Raw genomic sequence first — 9490 nt, 5'->3', positions numbered from 1 at the left:
ACAACTTCAACATACAGTACAAACATTTGTTGATTAATCCTCACAATAATCCTCAGTAGGAAAATAATATGCCCATTTTATAAAGAGGTCAGCTGAGACACAAATGGTGTCTCACTGGCCTCACTGAAGACAGTGGCAAAACTTCCATTAACTTCAGTTTTGCCTCTAACTTCAATGGGAACAAGACTGGGCTTCAAAAGATTAAAATCCAAAACTTTTAAGCTCCCAGTCCTGAATACTCTATATACTAGATTACACTGTCTTTCAGTGCCCCATTGTCTGTGTTATTAAGGATATAGTTAAGATAGGCCTGTTAATGTGTTCATTATTTAGCATTTTTATTCAAGAGGTTGTAACGTGAAAGTGAATGTTTGCTCATTCTTGGCACATTAGGTTACTTCTTATGAGAAAATTTGGTTTTGTGGTTTCAGAAGCTATTCTGTTTCCCGTCTAACTCCAAAATGGTTTCATTTTGTTAAAGAACGTTTTCAGGTTGTGAATTCCAAATGAAGATTTATTTGTTCAACTAGTTCAGATGGTGGTGGGGATTAAAAATAACCAATTATTTCATTTACAAAAGCAGTTAATGGGCCAATATGGTAACCACATTTCGCAAAAAATGTAGTAAGGATTCTTAATCAATAGCAAGAGGTCTTTATTCTCCCCTCTATGGGCATGCGTGTAGCTACTATTTATATTACTGGAAGTTACACATGAGCACAGACACCACGGTTTGCATGCCAGTTGCAATGACTTGATAATCTATATGGCTCTGAAGAAGTCACTATGGTTTATTATGTCTTATGTTATGATGTTAAAAATTCCCCAACAGTGTTAGAAATCAGCTGCCAGAACCGTGGAGCCCCACATTGAGAGGCACTGGGGTTTCTTTTTTAATTATTGGGGCTCATCACAAGCATGACCATTCTAAAACTACTCCCTGATTGGCTTTAAGTTAATGATCTATGAAGGAGATGTGTACAGTGGAGAGGTACAAACCCTCGTATCCTACAAGCAATCAGGGAGAGGGCCAGAGATACTAAAAAATTTTCATTGTCCTGCATTACTTCTGTGATATTTTTGTATATTTCCATAAGAAAGGAGAAACTGAACAACACGACTATATCTAAGAGACACCAGCATTTGAATTAAAGCTACAAGAGCCAGGAAATTTTGAGCTAAATCAGAGACTATCTTTGACTCATCCCACAGTGCCATAATACTACAGGGGTCTCAGCATAGTTATCTTATGACTCATATATACTCTAATAAATAGGTTCAATGGGTTGAGTTAAGGGCAGAGTTTAAGCATTAACTCAGAATTTTCCTTGCTTTTATGGATTTAAGTCAACACCTTAATGTTACTTCAAATATAGTTTTCCTCCCCACATGATCCCAAGTGTATCTGCAATTTACATAAGACATAATGGAGCACCCTACAACTGAGTTGGGAAGATAAAAGCTCAAGGCCTGATTCCCCAGGTATCCACATTTACCACCGACTTCAGCTGTCCAGCACCTCTGAAATCAGGCCTTTGTTGTGCTAAAACTGGCAAGAACATCAGCCCAGTAACAGTTAGCACTGACCAGAGTTTACAATACAAAGTTGTAAGGTATATCTGAAATAATGCCACAAAAAATCAGACGACACAAAGAATTCTAATACTTTTCTTTTGTGAAGGTACAGTAACTGAGAATACAATGAAATTCTTCATGCTCAGTATCTCCCATTAGATCAATTAATATTCAAAGAAAGCCTTTAACATGAAGTTTAAATAATCATAGAAAGAGAAAAAGAATCACCAATGTTCTAGAAGCTTCTCTAGACCTTTCAATCAATTTTATTTATATGCAAAACCAAGAGAAACTCAGAAAAAACAAAGCTCCTCCTGATGCTAAAGCTCTCAATTTACTGACAGGCAAATGGCTTCATGCTGCCACTTAATCTCATTTCTTGCATAATGCCCTCTAATTAGCATATCAAAGTGAATTAATACTTCTAGGGCATTAGCAATGGGAAAATCTGCTTCAGGCTTCACAATAGCAGTTAAGCAAGAGCCAAGAAATCCTCAAAAACACCACAAACCACTTTGCATTGCAAAACTGTTCAATTTATTTATCCTCTCTCTCTAAACACTTTTACCGCACACTGTTTTACTACTGTTCACCAAACAAAATGATAATTGCCAAAGTTACCAGCATCTGTAATGCCTGTTTAGAATCTTAATTTAGATAGTGTAGTGGAAGATCTCTAGATACCTTCATTTGCTCAGTTATATATGTAAACATATACTGCAAAATTGTTACTCTTTTCAGTTTTTTTAATTCAGAGTAATATTATTTAATCCATTTTTGTACCTACAATAAATAAATAAAAATAAAATCATACTTGAAAAGCCACCTGCTGGACAATTCAGACTAAGAGATTAGCTTTAAAATTGATGCATAACATAAATATAACAAGAGGTTTTGACCTGTAAACAAATGATAGAGAAACTCCCAAAATGATTGATTTGTAGTATTATAGGACCCATGTTATTCAGTGATTCTGATATTGGTACAACAATTTCACATGACTGGGTAACTTGAAATAGGATTTCTCTTTAACAACAGAATTTAAATAACAAACACTAAGATGAAATAAGAAAAATAAATTCATAATGATTTTGTTTATATGCTTCTGTGAAAAATGTTCTTTGTTTCAACTCTCTTTAGCAACAAATATGCACTGCAATAGCTGCTGCATCAAATAATTATTTTTTCTTTTAAAAAAATCACTCTACTTTCAATAACAGATTATTTAGTTTGTAAAATCTGTTATAATTTATAACCAAAGACTGAAGAGATCAGAAACTTCATAATCTCTGAACTAATTTATCACTCATCTCCAGAAGAGTCTGTAAAAACTGGGTACAAAGAAAAAAAAATCCAGAAAACAACTCCAAAACAAACAAAATAAAAAAACAAACAAGCATAATCTAAACCTTTGGCTAGAGCTTACGCGCTCATGTAAGGCTAATGACAAGATGAGGAAGAAAATGTCAAGTTCAGTGGTGTTTGCTATGTTTCTATTTACAGCTTATAAACAATAAAGTTTTGGAAGTCACAAATGAAAATACTACAGCTATTTAGCTAGCATTTTCCCCCTTTCTAAAGAATATGCATAGCCCCTATTGAAAAATATAAATAGTATTCAAACAGGCAGCTTCATTTCCCTTCATATGTAACTCCCTTGTTTACTTAAGTTGTAAAGATAACACAGTGGAATAGCTCTAATGTCCAGCTGAAAAGCGTAATTCATCAGTCTGGGTGATGTACTACTCTAACTTTATAAAAGCAGGAACTATAGGAGCTGACACAAACTTTAATAATTTATATTAAATATTGATGTGAATTATTTACTCCATTCATACTTAAAGACATGAATTGCCTACCAGAGAAAAGCAAATGTGACAAAAGGTCAACATGATGGTGAAAAAAGGCAGGCTGTGTCAGGCATGTGTTATCTGAACCATGCTGATCACCTTGATAAGCGAATAGCATTAAACATGACTGCTGAGAAAACAAACAAAGCATTCTTCTCATGGTGTCAATTCACAGAATACAAACAACTACATCTAATTCCATCAATTATACAAGAAAAGAAAAACTCAAGTCCCTATTTATTTTGACAAGTTAGTATACAAACTTATTATTCATTCTTATTTTACTTAAAAATAATCACGTGACACTCACAAAACTGTAAAACAGTTTAAAAAAATCAGAATAAATATAAGCCAAACAATCTTACTTTATTGCATTATATATTAATAATATATATTGCTTGTGTATTTAAACCTTTTATTACATTTGAAGCAATTTCATATTTTCATTCTGCATATACTTGTCTAAGGTAGACTGCAATATACATTAACGTTTCACACAAATTAATATTTAAATTGAATCAGGCTAGCATAATATCCAAATCATGGAAGTGTGTATCTTTCACTGAAAGCTGTACAAACCTGGTTGACAAATCTATTAAATTTGTAAAATACGGGATGGCCTTGGATGGCTCGGATCACTACCTACTATTATATTTATTTATACCAAATCAAAAATAAATTATTTAAATTACTATGGTCATAAAATAAACCTGGTAGTAGCTCATAATCATTTTAAAATATTTACAAATGTGCAAGCTTGTTTAATATTCAAGAACCAAATTGAACCCTCTAAAAATGAGGCAGAAAATAAAAGAATTATCTGCTCATACTGAGTTAGTATTGAAAAATAGGTCTAATTTTATCTTGGGGGGGAGGAGGGGAGATGGTCTGGAAACAGATCCTTGTAATCAAGTGAAAGCTTGTGTCTTATTTAAATATATGAAGGAGCTCCTAAATGGCTTGGCGTAAAGGTAGTATGCAGTAACAAGTCCTCTAAGACAAAATGTCAGATGTTTTGTTGGGGAAGGAGGGGTGGAAATCACAAAAGCCGTTCTTTTTCTTGGCCAAAATAAATAAATTAGATAGATAAATAAATAAATAAATCTCACACTGGATAAAGAACCACCATGGAAATGGCATTTTGTCTCTATGTAGGTTTGGAACGGATGACAAAATGGCAATCAGATACTTAATTCAATTTAATTTTTACTAGTAGAACATTTATGAGGCAAAGTGATACCATTAGCATTAAGGTGGTGTAAATAGCGTAACATACTATTGGATGTAATTATTTGGAATATATGTTTAATAATAAATACTTTTAAAAATATACTATTTAAGAATTTTGTGATATTTTAGTTGATTATTCCTAAAAATTTAAATATTAAAAGAAAAAAATCCCACACGAAAATAAAGATGTAGATTTTTAATCCACATCGTTCATTTTCTAACCTACTCAAAGTAAATTAAAAATTATACTAAAGAGCTTGATAAGGGCATATGAGGACTGCATATTCCTATTCTTTTTAAATATCTCAACTGAATAACATAGCTATTTTTAAAATATGAAATTGCAAACAGATAAATTATAACAACGTTTTTATACCGTTCCACATTTATCTTTTAACATTTAATTAGGGATTGTTTTATTTTATTGCAAATTATTGGCATTATATGATAGTTTTCAAATACTGAAAAGTTAAAATGAATTTAATTTAAGAAAACAATCTTGCAGTTCAGTTAAAAAGATCCAAATAGAGGGAGGGGTTGATATTTTCAAATTCTTACTGCAAGAGAGGGAAAATATGAGACCTTTCCAATGCTGATTATATAATGGCCACTTTGGTTGATATACTGTGAAATCTTTAGAGGTGTTCCTGAAAACCTCCAAAGAATTGGGCCATGTAAGAGTTTTGCTGTGGAGTGAGGGCATGAGATAGCCCTTTAATCATCAGAATGGCGATGGATGGCTAGTTACACTTGTAGCAATAAAAATAAAGGTTTCAGCTTACATGGCGAATAGCAAGAAATTAATCTCATTGTTAACTTCGCTATTCATCTGTTTACCATATCTAAAAATCTTTTCATCCTTCAAAACAAAACTCTGCATGAAGGCAGAACATTTTTAATCATCATTTTTCCCCTCTCTCTTTAGACATAAAAAATAGTTCAACCAGTCCAACCAGCCAAGCAGGCCTTTCTCTTCCCCTGCGGACACCTCCTGCAGTCGAGAAGTTCATTAAGTTTTATGATCTTCCCAAGTCAGTCCTGCTTATAAGCCTCAGAAAGGCCACAAATCTGGCAAACCATCATGTATGCCATTAGGCATTACTAGTAAATGAATGCTATTTAGGGTTTGTGGTGACAGTAAATTAGGGTTTGGTTGGCAGCTGTCATTGTTTGGATTTTTTTAACATAATTTTTAAAAACAACATAAAAAGGCTAGAGACTATGATGGTACAGATCATCTATCAGTACAGCTCAATAATATGGAATTCCACTGGGAAATAACTGCAATTCCCTAACCATTTTTAAGAACATCAGAATTAATATATTTTCAGTTATATTTGCATACGTAAATATAGTGCTTCAGGTATAGAAATGTACTAAAGTGTAAGGATAATCAGATTATGAATCTAAGCTTTTCTTAACAGTAAACAATGTACAGACAAAATGACATACATACATCAGACTATGATATTGATAGGAGGACAGAAAGATTGATACAAAAGTATGCAACAGATGTGACTCCACATTAAGCATACAACTTAAGATTCTGGAGTGACATCTATTAGAACGTATACAGATAATAATGTAACATAACGCGGCCACTAGACAGACCCATTTTTCTTATCTTCCTGTTTTACTAGAGGGGCCTTTAGTAAAACTTTGGGGCTCAATCTTCTTTGTATTAATTAAATAAATAAGTGGCAGTTAGTCATCTTTATGAAAACCTGCTACCCGGCAGCTACCTATAGGAACACACATACCAATATATGTTTATTTGTTTGTTTGTTTTAAAGTTGATTTATACAAAACACAGTATTTTTTAAAATGTAAAAATAAATGTCAGATTAGATTTTGTAATTAATTACTTTTAACATGATAAAATATCTCACAGAAAAACTCTTCAGCTACCTACTTCTAAATAAGGCAGAGTGAAAAATCTTTAATAAACATAATGCATCTACTAACCCCTGAGGAACTGTATTTTGAGATCCACAAGCATCTGATATGGTTAATTCACCTGAAATTGAGGGTTCCCCTAAACATTCTCTTTCTACCAATCTAGCAAATTCCTCACTAGCTATGCTGAACAATAATAATCCACCAGCAAAGTATTAAAAATTAATGCAATTAAATATAAAAATGTCTGCACAGTTGCATTACTTCCTTATTTCTGAAAAGAATTGACTGAAATTACACTTCATGCAGAGGCTATATTCTTTCTGTCTCCTTAAACTAGGTAGAGATAAACCATGATAGTAATTTCCATTATGAACACCAAGGAAAACTTTTCCTCAGATTATAAATAATTAAGTATTGAGGCACAATCCAACTGCATCTTGATTAAATTATTTTGAGCAAAAGGCAGTGAAGACCAATGGGGAAGAACCCCTACTTAAATTGCATCCCAAACTGTTTACCCTACAAATTCAGAATTGTTTGGCAATAGATGAGTATTTGCACTTTTTTCTCATTGAAACAGATCAGAGAAAAGATACTAGAAATTACTTTCACATTTTCTTTGCTTTGGTAACACTTACTAATGTCTATACAATCATTTAATCTCAACTGGGAGATCATGAGTGAATATCCCCCTATGGGAACAGTTTGGAGGGGGGTGGATTTACCTCCATCAATCACTCAGTGCATAATCCTATCCCTTCCCAGTTGCTGGGGCTGGCAGGATCTCGCCTTTGGCCAGACGGACGCCTTCACTCTTTGTTGGCTCTTAGCTATTTTACAAAAGAGATAACTTGCAAACTTGGCTCCACAAGTCAAGACACAAAAGCAAGATCTCAATTTACAAATTATAACTGAAATCCCCAGAAACATCTGAAATCACAAAATCTCTTCCCTTGTCAGTTTCCTTCTCGCTTCTGAAACAGCAATGGCCTTACCAAGCACCCACTGCCAGTAATCCCTGTCTCTGAAAAGACTTGTTTTTAATTCTCAACTCACCTCTGACATGTGGTTGACTATACTTTCCTTTCAAAGCAGTGAGGCTAAGCCCTGTGCAAATAAGTGATCGCAGGACCTACGCCTTCTTAATTGAAATCTGCCTGCTGCAAAATGTCTAAACATCAAAGGCAGATTGCTTGGTTAGCTCTGGAGCTGGCTGGGCAAAAAGTTTAGAAAAAGACAAGAAAACAAATATAAACCAAATCGGGGGAAGGGGGGGAGAAGAAGAGGTTAACTGTGATCAAGGCACAAAGGGTGTATGTGTGTGGCATAGGGATGGGGGGAAATCATTCCCCTTATCCAGAGCAATATAATGCAATATAAAGCAGAATCAATCTTAATATTCACAACACAGTCAATACCCCAGTGCTTAGCTGTCAGCAGAAACTGAAGTGGAGTCCTGATAGCAAGGAAACCTTTGGACATTAAGCAGCATAATTTACTGAGAACTATGCACTTTTAGGTTTCTTAGTTAAGATTCACTGTGATTTAATATTTGATGTCTTATTCTGTAGTCATATGTATTTTTTGTCTTCAGACTGCAATTGAGAACTATAATTTTCAAGAGTAACTAAACAGGTAGCATACAGATGGGTTTTTTTTCAAGTTAGTCAGACCTTAATAATGCTCTTGCTTCTCATAATATTACATACAATACTTTTCAAAATCCTTCCCTCTAAAAAGTGACTAATTTTTCTCCACACACAAGCTGCTATAAAGTTTCAATGTGTCTTAACAATATATCTTAACAAAATTAGTTTGTCAACACTTTTGGGAAGAAAAATTCTGGTTTTAAAATATTACTGCAGCAAAAAAAATTTAAGACTTTGCTGTGCTCCCTACAAACAAATATTGGCAGAAAGCATTGTAACACTTTTACACTCTTAACTTCACTTTGTACAGTCTAGTTGTTAATGCTCTTGTATCCTCAGCATCAACAGCATTTTTGTTCTGTTATTTCTTAAAATGTGATGCATCCAGACAGAATGGTATATTTAGACATATTAACGCTTACAAAGTTTACTGATCCCTTTAACGTGTTCTGTATTATATGAAGAAATATTTTGTATAGCACATATATATATGATTAATGTTTGTACAGCACTTGAAAGATGAAGAGTGCTATATAAATGGTAAGTGTTATTGTTATAAGAAAAATATTACATATCTAGGTTAAACCCCTAATGCACTTTTAACCTGAATGTGTAGAACAAGCTCAAGAACTAGAATTCTAAATAATACACTGTTAAAATTGGTATTACAATTAAGATTTTGAAAAGAGCATTTCAGGTAACTGGTATAAAAATGTAAGATATATAACTTAACTGTAAATATATAAAAGTATATGCTACTAACTTGCTTCTACCCTTTTTTAGTCCATATTATTGAAATACAGCTTCTAGAAAACTTAAGGGGTGTTTTTTGCTGTAATTTTTTGTCTACAGATATGTGGATATGAATAGCAATATCTACAGACAGAAATACTCATGGACATATATAACCCTCACAATGTAAATGTACATAAAAATAAATGGATGATATACAACAACGTACATCTGTATGTATGTGAACATGTGTGGACACATTTATACACAGATACACACACACACCCTTAAGCATTTCTTAGGACTACAGTTAATTTCCTACATAATGTACTCGTTTGAATCTGTCAACTGAATGTGTCCAATAACACATATTCTGTTAATTACACAGAGAAACAATAAGGTGGCCCGAGTCAAACAGAAAGTTGCCGGCTATGTTTTTCCCTTGCTCTCTACTCTGCATTGCAATTGGCTTCTCCAATCTCACATTGCTCCTTTAAGAAATTGACATACAAACAAGACAGAGAGGGGAGAGAGCCTGGTTGCTCGGTGTTACTT

The 9490-nt window shown here is 33.5% G+C and overlaps 1 protein-coding gene across 4 annotated transcripts in view; it reads right to left on the bottom strand.

Annotated features, from left to right (window-relative positions):
• Positions 1 to 9490, bottom strand: part of PBX3 (PBX homeobox 3) — a 155956-nt gene that overhangs the window by 143796 nt on the left and 2670 nt on the right. The gene's annotated exons all lie outside the window — the stretch shown is intronic.

Source organism: Mauremys reevesii, linkage group 19 (genome assembly GCF_016161935.1).
Source record: "Mauremys reevesii isolate NIE-2019 linkage group 19, ASM1616193v1, whole genome shotgun sequence".
Lineage (NCBI taxonomy): Eukaryota > Metazoa > Chordata > Testudines > Geoemydidae > Mauremys > Mauremys reevesii.
Note: the sequence above shows the minus strand (reverse complement) of the source record. Positions and strands in the feature narration are given on the sequence as shown.